The sequence below is a fragment of the Cottoperca gobio genome, chromosome 13 (genome assembly GCF_900634415.1).
Source record: "Cottoperca gobio chromosome 13, fCotGob3.1, whole genome shotgun sequence".
NCBI lineage: Eukaryota > Metazoa > Chordata > Actinopteri > Perciformes > Bovichtidae > Cottoperca > Cottoperca gobio.
Genome location: NC_041367.1, coordinates 10439513 through 10451965, shown reverse-complemented (window position 1 = coordinate 10451965; position 12453 = coordinate 10439513). Strand labels below are relative to the sequence as shown.

The window sequence follows — 12453 nt, the reverse complement described above, 5'->3', positions numbered from 1 at the left end:
AGGACAGCGTAAGTGGTGAAGACTAAACAGGGAAAATAAAACTCTCCGCCGGTGTGAAAAGGACTGCTTTCCTTCGGGGGATAAAGTGAGGAGGGGTATTTTTCCAACTATTTGGGATGTGGATGTTTTTTTATTCACGGGGCGCGCTGAAGCCCCACATAACGGGACATGATTTGGTCCTCTAAAGACCAAATTGAACTGGTCTGCTTTTGATGTTATCTGTAACGCATTTTATCTGCACATCTATCAGCCCAGTGAGTGTCGGTGTGTGGAGGGAGCCGCGGAACAACATCCAGAGAACTATACAGGGTGGGTGGGGGGGATTGAGTTACATTGCAATTACGCTTTTCTTGCCATCCGACGTCTTTCTCCGTGCAGCGGACACTCACACCAAACCTCAGCCAAACTAACAGAGAATTTATTTCTGAACTGGACAAGAGGGAACACGCAGATAACCAGGTAAGGCAAGTTTTTAAAGTCAAAATACGCAATGCAATAAAGAGCATCATATGGAAAGCTGTAGTGTAGGCTTGTTGAATGATTTTTTTTTAAAAGATATACGCTTCGCCGATGACTGACTAAACCTCATTTGTGATATTAGGCTCAGGCTTCATTGTGCAGCAGAAGTTGAGACATTGATTATCCATCATATGCTCGCTAATGAATGATTTAGCCTGCCTAATTCTGACTCCAAACACTCGCTCTGCCGGATTTCTTTCTGCACATGTTCCTGTTTTATTCGTGCCAGTTGCGTTGGTAAACTCCTGCTGCAGCCTAATTGTTGCATTTTGGGTTGAATGGAAAAAGGGGTCCTCGTGCAGCAGAGATTGGAGACCACGGATCAGAGTCTCAATAAGGGCTCACAAACCGTTAGTTTGTTCGAGGCAGAGGCCGAGAAGGACATTTTAATCGTGACGGATGATAGGGAGACTTGCAGTGATAAAGTGCTCAATTTAAGTGGAGTGATACAGATCAAGCGCAGATTCATTAAGGGGATGATTGATCGCCGTTGTGATTAAGTGTTGATTTAACACTCCTTACACACTTGAGTTTGGACTTTCACTCATTTTTTTTTTGTTGCATAAAAAGGAAACAAAGCAGGGATAACTGAACGTGATTTTGTAATGCGATTTAGTGAGAGAGGGTGTTTGGGGAAACACATGAGCTCACCTTTAGCACCACCTTGTGGCTCAATTTAGTGTCTGTTTTTGGCTCCACTCGTGGCATCCGCAGGTTTTTGCTGTGGATGCCAAAACAAACAAAACCCCTTTTAATTTATCGTGTCAAAGGACTAATGTACTGTAAAGTGATGCAGCCATAAATTAAAATGTGGGTAGCTTTTGACTCCAAGGCAGTAAATGGTCATAATCACAAATAAAAACTGTAAGCAAATGTATTTAATACAGAATGCCTTTGTCTATTAAAGACTGGATCTGCACACAACTTGACAGTTTGATTGTCCTTGGAAATATGGCATATAGCTATAAATTAACAACACATAAGATTCAAATATACACGTGAGGTTAAAAGGTTGTGCTATTTCATATAATGTGTCTTTTCTTTTGTATAACAAACCGTTTATTCTCCATTTTTCAGCAAAGTAGTTGGTGATAACTTTATTGGCAACTGCATGGTAGCCACCTGTTTGTGTGATAGTGGTGCCAGCTGATGATGTGAGGATTTTTTGCAAGCTCAAGTACTTTGTGTTGATCCCAAAATGAATAAATGCTGCATCCATAAACACAAACTGCTTTGCTGGCTCTCTTGTTATAAGTCAGATATTTGCTCCAGAGAATCAATTTCATGTTAATAAGTTTATATACAGCTTGGCAATTCATCTTCACACAGTATGTGATGCCAAATGCTACAACTGATGTCCCAAAGCAACACTCGCTGTTTGACAGCTCATTAATTGGGAATAAATAATCTTGAATTGGCTATACGTGATTATGGATTGTATGTACAATGTATTGTAGTGCAAATCTAGATCTAGCAGAACAGAGAATGTGTTTTAAGACAACAGCACCGGCATGAGGGAATTAGTCATTCTGACCAATAATGATCATTAAAAGTCATATTGAATAATTCAGTGTTATCTTTTACACAAATAATTTACACGTTTCATAATCTAGAATTGAAAAGTAGGCCTACTGTTTTGTTTAATGGTCCAGTCCCGTGTTTCCGTTTTTTCCCAGGTTCACTGAACATGTCATGTAAGTGTGTGTTCTGACTGAAGCAAGTTTTAAATGGAAAAAGTTTTTGGGGAAAAACAAACACAACAACTATTGAAACGATCCGATGGTGGTCGATGTTAATCACGTTACGTTAGCTTTCATTTAATTCCCTGCTTGTGTTGAATAATAATTCAGCAAAAAGCTAATTACCGCCTGTTTCTGGGATACATTTCATGTCTGTAGGACACCTGCTGGTCTAACCGTGTTGTCAAAGGTAAATAGGGTTAAATTACAGGGCAAATGTACAGGGTTTATAAACTAACGTGAACGTTACTTATCGCATGTTTGACGATATTGTCAGAGTTACTATACATAACATATCATGGGGCCTGTATTCAAAACGTTCACTGTTGAACAGCTAAACTGTATTCCATCGAGCAGCTAGCTAACTAACTATTTATTGGTAGCCAACCAGCAGGACAAAGGCATTGAAACACTTTTCTATCTAGTTGCAACAAGAAATATTGCTTTTGCTAACGCTAGAAAGCTTTATTATTTACCAGCTTTCACTGTGGAATAAAAAGTGTTGACATGAGACACACTACCTATCAAATCCTGACTAGATAACTATATTTACTTGGTTTGATCACTGAACTTACTTGTAATGACTTATAATGAATAAATACATATTATTATTATTCCTTCTAAATCACTTGGCTGCCTTTTCTGAAGTCAGAGACAGAGACATGACAACTTTTCTGAAGGATTTTATTATATTCTTGGTCAAACAGATGTTTAATGGACTGAACTGTTTCACTGTTGTGCATTACATTAAACAACATCTTCAATAACAAATGTTTTCAGTTTTCAACTACAATTTGCTTGGAATCAGTCATTGGAACAAGACATTCGTAAAATGATCGCGCTATTTGATTGCACTATTATGATACGATTTAACTGAAAGGCAATGAACATAATTGTATGTTTATTGCCCAGCCCTAAATAGACAGAAACAAATAACACCATGTATTCATATTGCTTTCTATTGAAAGCCCTTTCAGGCACATTTGGGATTTGGGATTATGAGTTGTATAAATGAAATTGACTTTCTGCACTCATGTAGGCTAGTGGCTTCAATTATCTTTAAATGCATTCTATTGATGTTACTTCACAAATCACCCATCCAAAATGGATGTTAGAAAATGTTTAATTTGCTTTTAATAGAGTACTGTAGAAGAGTGGAAGGAGCACGGCAGGACAGCACAGTCAGGGCGAGTCCAAGACCTGCAGCAGACCTGTCATAAAGCAAGAAGGGGGCTCCGCTAACCTACATGTAATGTCTCTCTCACAGATGTTCAGGCTAATTTCCTTCTAGATTTCCCCGCAAAATACCAGATTTCTTTTTTTAGTGGCACTAGTAAGGATTCATGGCTTTGTTTTCTTATGCTGCACTTGGTGGAGGTGCCACATTTGGTGGAATACCCAATGCCATTTGGGGCAAATGTATTATTTGTGTCCTTCTGTGCCTGTTTTTGAATTTCATGGCTCCGTTTCATGACTCCATTTCTGAGCTGGGTGGAGTGGTGCTGCTCGCTTCACTCACTGGCTGCTGTTTATTTGTTTGTGTACTCCAGAGGTCCCTGGTTTGCATTGCTGTGCATTACGAAACAGTTCCACTGTTAAGCGAGCACAATGGGGCATTGTTGACAGCTGGCGTACCCGGAGCAGTGGTTGTCAATTAGGTTCAACCAAGGGGCAGTTTTCCTGCACATTGGGTCCAATATTAGTATTTTCAATTAATATGGAAATAGCCCACACATTATCCAGCTTGGACGTATAGTCCCTGTAATATGATAAGATTTAAAGTTTGGTCAGGGTCCAGATTTGGCCCACATGCTGCTATTGGCTGATGTCTAGACTACAATAAACAAATAACTGGAAGTGAATCAGGCTTTTTTATACTATTCTTTTTGAAAATGACTCATAGTATTCAGAATGTTATAATGATGAATATTTATGAGTATGGTTATTCAGTTGCCTTCTACCACTACGATTCGTTAAATGTTACATAATTACTAGCAAAACAGAAAATGATCATAATTACGAGCAAAACAGAAAATGATCAGTAAGGTAATGGTACTTAAAAAGCAATGGGTGAACACCTCATTTGCAGAAACAGGAGCCTGCTATTAATCATCATCTTCCCACACATCCGGACCACAGTTCTGTGAGAAATGACTATGATTGGATGGATGAAAGTTCAGAAAGACATGTCATCTGATGAGACATTTGTAACTCTCATAATGATTGAATTTGTGGAAGCCTATATGCTGTCTCATGGTATCCTCCGGCAACACTCTCAGAGTAAATATGTATAGTGTTGGAATCCAGTTGATTGGCGTCCTTAGCTGGCACCTTCTAAATTGTCTGCGTTAGAAATTCTCTCTCTCTCTCTCTCTCACTCTCTCTCTCTCTCTCTCTCTCTCTCTCTCTCTCTCTCTCTCTCTCGCTAGCGTTACACACAGCCTACTCACCAGTTTGCTACTTGTATAACGCTATACATAATGAAAAAGAAAGTACTCGATACTTAGGCCTGGCGGGGAATCAACTTAGGCCCTGCGGCCTAATACACTGTCGCAATACACTTCCTTCTAAAAACGATTTTACTAAATAATTAAGTAATTTCAATCAAGTACAGTGAACTAATTATGGCAGTGTGGTAGTCACTTCGACACTTAACGAGTAGAAGCTTTATTAAGCATTATTAAGCACATGTTAAATATAATTAGGCAACAGCATACATTTTGTGCACTGAGATAACCCAAAATAGGAAGACATGGTCAGTTCCATCTTGAGCCTTTTGTACGTCAGTACTTTCCGAGCGGGACGATGTTTCAAAGCTACGGTAAACATTCTAATGTTATCTAGCATACTGCTTGTAGACAGATATTAAAACTGACAGTTAAAATATCTCCTCCAGTTCTGACTGACTACCCAAAAATATTCTCATCCAGACTTGTTTTTATTTAGTTTTTTCTCTCACACAGACACACAGACACACACACACACACACACACACACACACACACACACACACACACACACACACACACACACCATGTTACTACCTGCGCCATGCCAGTCTCCATTTTGCTTACATCTGCTTCCCCATAAGATCACGTGAGTTGGCGCATAGCTCCGTCTGGCACGATGATCTTAATAATGTCCTCTGACAACATTTCTTCAAATATTGTAGTGTGTGCTTGTTTGAGATTAAAGAGAAGAACATCTGTGAAGTTTCTCCTCATGTGCTTGGTGCAAACCAATTTCAAAATTGGTTCGGATTTTAAAACTCCTGTAGTCTGAGCCCAGCTTTAACGAAGTCTCTTTTCCTGTGAGTGGGAAGGAACATCGCTGTCGTGCTCTGCATCTGTCCCACTTCATTTAGCCAGTCGTCACTGCAGCATGCTCACACTTGTGATTTAACGCTCACACATAGTGACATAAATATGGCACTTTTTTCTTTTTAAACTGAGGCATTTTTTTCTGCATGCTGAGCAGTCTTCCGGTTTCCTTCCTTGCCTCCATAGGTCATGTTTAACATATTCATTGTGCTAATATAGCTGGTGGAGTTGTTTGCTCAAGGTTACACCAACAATGTCCTTCGCATGATAAACACAGCATGCTAATGACACTTAGGTATACCTCTCCATCTTCCTCATTTCCATCTTTTACTATGTATTACTGTTCCGTATTGAAGGTTGAGTGTTTAGGGCACATCTTTGGCTGAATGTGCAATTATGCAAAAGTCAAAATTGATTCACATTCAGTCAAACAGATTCATGTTCAGTCGATACTAAATTGAGTTCACTATTGCAAAAAAAACAATGCTACCTTGCTGCTAAGATGCTGCAGGAATCACAATGTCGGTGTACTCCTGCAGGGATCAAAGTCTGTTCATATTGGTTTACATACGGCAAGCTTGTATTGTATTGTTGTTCTGTATTCGATGTACTTTCAAACGGAAGAAGCAGAAAAAGCAATGTAACTTATAATTACGTCTGTCACAGCATGCGGTGAACTGCTGTGTTGAGAGATTTAATAGCGAAACAACAATAACGATAGTAGATGACAGTTTGTGATTACAAGTAAAGCTTCGCTCCTGTAATTTCCTAGAATTTGAAATCTATCATCAAAGATCTTAAATACACATTATTCCTTATTGTTACTCAATAAGCTGGCATTTACAAAGAATATACAATATACAGTTAGTGACCACTATATTAAATAATCCTGTAAAATGTAATGCCATCCAATACAACATCTCAGATGTAAATTCTACCTTTTACAAAGATAATAATGTTACGTTTTGATTGACACTGTCTCAAAGCTATTACATTAAAGTTATTATCGATGTTGTTTTCTAAAGTTTTTCCCACCCCATTTTCAAACGCAAACACAGTACAACTGTCCAGTTTTAACTTAAATCACCCCCTATAATCTTTGTAAAGGGGAAGTATGGGGCAGAGCTGTTGTACTGGATTACATTAGATTGTAAAAGTGTACCTATTACCTAATAAAGTGGCCACGGAGTCTATTTTCAGAACTATATCTTAAACACGCATTTATGCATATATTACAAGTAAGTAGTCATCAATAGGGAGCCAAAAAGAATGGAAAGTGGAAAGCCAAGTACAGTTTTCTGCCTCTATTTTGAATAAGTGCCAGCCTGAGCAAACATGATATTACATCTGCAAGGGCCATTTGCAATGTGCTGACAAGAAAAGTGAAGTAAGATTCATGGTCTCATTGCGTTCTTGATCAGTTGATGGATTGGACATGGGAGCCCGACTCCCCAAAGTTGTGAAGGTTAACAATTTTTTCGCACATCCTTTTAGTCTTTCAAGCATGCACACGGCAACTAGCCACAATGCGAGGTAACGACGTGTCATTTACGTGGATGCTTGTGTGTACTTCAGGGGTCATTTGCACGAGACATTTGACACCCTAATGGCGCGCACAAGACAAATCCTCTTTTACATGCACTTGAGCAGTTTTCAAAGTGTAAGAGAAGGAGAGTTACTACAGGGGCCTCATTGTGAAAACATAGATCCTTGCAGATAAGAGCTAAAGAGCCTTCTCAGAGTTGTCCTTTTTGCCGAAGTGGTCTGCTTGTGTCACATACAGTAACATCTCGGCCCAGCTGAGAGCACCGCACAGACCAGTGGCAGGTCACGACCTGGTCGTTGAGAATCACTGACGAACAGTTTGCATGCGATTCCTCTTGGGCTTATTTCTTTTCTCATTTTTTCGCCTGACAGTGTGTCTGCATATGTGTGCACACTGTGCTTTCGGGAGTTGTTCATCTGACTGTCTAAGATGATCCATATCCACTGCACTACTTGTCAACTGTTTAGACACTGATAAACGAGAGGTAGAATATGTGCAAGGCAGGCTGCCATAGATAAAGCACCAGCAGAGCAGGGTTTCTGACCTACCTGCGGTCAAGAGGAAAGAGAAAACCTAGATGGACAGGCCATAGAAATATACATTCTTTCCATACACAGCCAGCAAAATAGTGCCACTGACTCTCCGTCTCTATTTGTATGTTGCATTTATATTGGTTTGGCTTATTTGTAGCTGATAGTTGAATTCGTATTCTATTGTTTCTGTATGTTTTACTTTTATTTGGCTTACTTGAAGCTAATGTACTTGCAAGATTCTTGCTGTTCGGAGTTGTATCCTCATGATTGTTTGCACTTATTGTAAGTCACTTTGGACAAAAGCGTCAGCTCAAAGAACTGTAATGTAAAGATACTTACAGGCACATGGCAAGCTAACGTTGCTTCATTGTAGCCACGGTATCAGGGAGTAAAGTTGAAAGAATTATTTGCCGACCAACGATTTCATGATGTAGCCGACAAATTCAGTCAGTTGTGTTGGCCGTCTGATAAATGTGCTCTCAGCACGTTGGTGTCGGCACTAGAAACACTCGGCCAAAGATCATTTTGTCAGAGAGATAAACTATCAAGTTGATTGCGTCATGTTATTTTAAATCTTCCACTTTTAAGCACGTCATATTATTTTATTTTGAGTTTGTCACCTTCTAGGCTCTTTACTTGCAATCTCTGTCTTTTGAAGTTGGGACATAGTTTGTCCTGTGAGTTTATGGAACAAAAACCTTTACATTGTAAGACATGACTGATTTTCATGATTACCATTACCATTGGTAAACTACACTATTATCAATAAATAATACCACCTTTCAAACTCCTTTATAGGAAATTAAATAAACGTCCAATTAATGGAATATCTTACTTAATGTAAATAGGTACATTTTTCAATAGAAGTCTCTTAACTTTACACACATATAGACCATCTATACAGGCCTGGTTAGATCGCAATGTGGCTCAGAAAGAAATGTAATGAGATATTTTCCTTAAGGCATTCAGTGCGACTCCATTGCCACTTTTGCACACAGTTTATGTTTCAAAGTGATTTAAGTGGTATTAAAGGAATGCTGTTTTCTATATCTTTGTACATTGTTGTGTATGGGTGGCTTCGGCTCAGAGGGTAGAGCGAGTCATTCACCAATCGGATAATTGGAGGTTCCATCCGCATGTCGAAGTGTCCTTGGGCAATATACTGAACCTCAAATTGCTCCTGAAGGCTGTCAGTGTGTTTTGTGAATAAGCATTTAAATTAGATGAGCAGGACCTTGCACGGCATCCTCTGCCATGATTTATGAATATGTGTGTGTGAATGGGTGAATTTGACATGTGGTGTGAGGCGATTTCAGTGGTTGGAAGTCTAGAAAGGCGTTTAAATCAAATCAAATCAAATCAAATTTATTTATACAGCCCAGTATCACAAATTACACATTTGTCTCAGTGTGCTTTACAGACTGTACAGGTTACGACACCCTCTGTCCTCAGACCCTCGCACCACACAAGGAAAAACTCCCCCCAAAAAAAGAAACCCCACAATGAAAGGGGGAAAAATGGAAGAAACCTCAGGGAGAGCAACTGAGGGGGATCCCTCTCCCAGGACGGACATGTCGTGTGTGCAGGATAAACAACATAGTACAAATACAACATCCATGTGACAGAAATGATGGTGTGATCAAATGTTTAAAAAAAGGATGAGTCCAGGATCCAGTTTACAATTTCACATTTCACATTTAACATCTTAACGGGTTCACAGTTAAGAGGCACTACAGCTGTGTCAGTCAGCTGTAGTTCACACAAAAGCAAGTACAGTAGGCATATCACATAAACAAGCACACTCACAGGCAAACCCATAACTTACCTATTAGGTCTCATTATTGTCCCGTCGGCAGTAATGATAAAGAACTTCCGGGTTCTTTGTCGATGTCCACACATCGTTTCCAGTAAAAAACATATCAATCTTGAACATTATTGTGTTGCCAATGAACTGCTCGATCTTTACACATCTGACACTCATGCTTTTATTTTTTCAAATGTTGTAATCTTTTTCATAATTGTATTTATTAATTACAAAATACAAAAAAAACACACAAATATTACAAGAAATGTATTTGTACTTCCCTTACTTTGTGTCATTACTACTGGCAGGGATAATTGGGTATATAATAGTTATTTATGAGCAATACAAATAATATTGTATTAATAAATATTATAATATGTACACATGCACAGTTTGTGTACGCCTGGTGTTACTCTCAGAAAAATATGTCTAATAAATTAAGTTTTTATCCCTTTTATCTGAAATTGATAGTTTTACTTCATAACACTTGGTGCTATGTTTCTATTGTGTTTTCCAGTCCATACCTACCAGCTATACCCATCTTCAGGCATCTTTTTCAACAACAAACTTCAGGCGGAGTGTATTTTCTTAAAATTCAGTATATTCAGACCACTATTACTCAGTGCCAGAAGCACTTGGAGTGATTAATCAATGTTTTGCAAGAACAATAAGAGAGTTATCTTTTGAATGAGACCAAAATCATGCATCTGGTGCAAATGGTTGAAGAGCAGCTTATAATATACTTTGGGTATTTAGTTTGTAGGTATTTTTCGTATTTTCGAGTAAAGTCCCCCACCCTTTAAGAGGTTAATGGAAATCATGAAATTGTGCACAACAATCTGTTCCAGTTCCAAAACATGTTTCAAACTTTTGCGGTGCTGGCAGTTTGTTTTCAGACAGTTTTTTTCCAGGGCTTTTTGTGCTACTTGTTGTTTGTGGCGGTTAAATCAGGAATGGAAAATATCTGTATGCTGTGACTTGCTGCAGGTTCTTTAAAAATTGTCTGATTTCACGGTGGCTGACCATACACAGCCGGTACGACTGCTGCTACTCCTGAGTTGGTTTTATTTTTATCTTGAAGCCATTGGAGTCTCCTAATAAAAAAAATGTCCTGCTGTCCATCTCCAAACGAATACATTCATGGCTCCCCGTGTTATAGAAAATCCTGCCCTTGCATAATGCTGCTGGAAAGAAGATTATGTTTTACAAAAAGGACTATGAACTCATTTGAATAAATAACTATTTCTAGTGGAGAAAAAAGAATCATGTGGTAAAAGTAGTCATTTGTGTTTTTTTAGGACACCATGTCAGTATATTTTTTACCCTTTTACACCCTGATCTAATTAACAATAGCCACAGTCTAACAACATAACAAGCCCTAATTGTGCTGTGTTTCTATATTGATGAATTCATATATTAACTTAAATTCTGTGGCTCATAACCAAAATCACACAAAGTGGTAGGTAAGGACTGGCTGCTATGGCAACAAGTATCGTGAGATTTTTTCCTTGTGCACGCTAAATAACATTTCCTTTCGACGTAAGTGGTCAACATGCAGATTCATGGGAGACGGCGTGATACAAAAACTCCATCGTGCAAACGATACCACACTATATTTATCCCAAACACAAATCCCTTGCAGTTCAAGCCATCTGTGAAATTAAAAAGATTAATCATGGATGATTACCTCAGAAAAAAACGGAGTAATATTTGTCCAGTTCACTTGCATATCCTTTATTAGTTTACAACCTCAATGTGTTATTGATTTGCAGTGGTGAGAATCTAACCTCCCTTGTCGCATGGTAATAAGGACGAGGCTACAGCAAGGAGAGCATTTATCTGTGTCAACATAGCACAAAGGGAAATTACACATCTCTCCCTTGCTTATTTTTGAGCCTGAGACCATTTTAGAGTCCATTACACAAGCCATCTTTGAAATCCACCCTGATGTACAGTGACCTAAAGGGCTTTGTGAGAGCGAATGAATGGCTTCCAACTACTTGACTCAAGGCACCGGCTTTAGTTTAACTTCGAAAGAAACAATCAATATGCCCACTAATTTGTTAATTGCATGCCACTAAGTGGTACATGAGGAGGAGAGAAAGGAAAGAGTGCATGAAAACAAACTTTTCTTTTAACCTTAACTCAAGTTTATGTCTTTCATTGAACATTTAAAGTATTCACTGTTAGGGATTTAAAGCATATCAACAACATGTTTAATACTGAACCTCATTTAACCTCTTAAGGCCCTGTCACACATATCCGTATGACAGAAACGTATGCCGGCGCATACGAAAATTTGTCAGAGTCCAAATACGTCCAACTTTTCATCGGATCGGAAAAGTGAACATATACAGATACGCATGTCTAACTTATTGATAGCGCATCACTTCCTAATACAAAATGTATCAGACGAATGTCCAACGAATGCATAAGATATACAAAAATATGGCGTATACAAAATATCGGCAACGCGCTGGTTTGCGTTGATATAAGGTAAGGTATAAGTAGTATTCGTTAAGAGCTCACTGTGTTACGCTGGGGTGCGTTGTTGAACCCTGATGTTTTGAGCATGTTCAAAATTACCGGACGTACCCGACGTGTGCTTCATAAGATATGCAGACGTTACGTTACGTTAGACATACGTGAATACGGAATACGTACGTGAATATTTACCTACGTAAATATAGTACGTAAATACCTACGTGACTACTGTTGGGTTTTGAAGCCCAAAGGGCGCTGTGATAGTCTTTCAATTGAATCCAGTAAACTTCTAGTTGATCAAGATACTTATTTATTTAAAGTGATGATGACAGCAATGTCCAAAAAATACCCTCAGCCGAGGACACTTTCACACACCAAGTCCACAGTCCGAATCAATAAAGAGCCAGTTAGCTGTCTGTTGGTACAAGTGAAAGTGGTACAAAAACATCATAAACATTTTGCTATATTCTCTACTGAAGGGTGTCGTCGTCCCTCATTGGTCCATGTT

General features: G+C 38.8%; 1 protein-coding gene across 1 annotated transcript in view; it reads left to right on the top strand.

Moving 5' to 3' along the window:
* The first annotated feature begins 345 nt into the window (after positions 1 to 345).
* Positions 346 to 12453, top strand: part of grik4 (glutamate receptor, ionotropic, kainate 4) — a 272241-nt gene continuing 260133 nt past the window's right edge. The window contains 1 exon segment of the mRNA XM_029446271.1: positions 346 to 459. The gene's annotated coding sequence lies outside the window, so the exon portion shown is untranslated.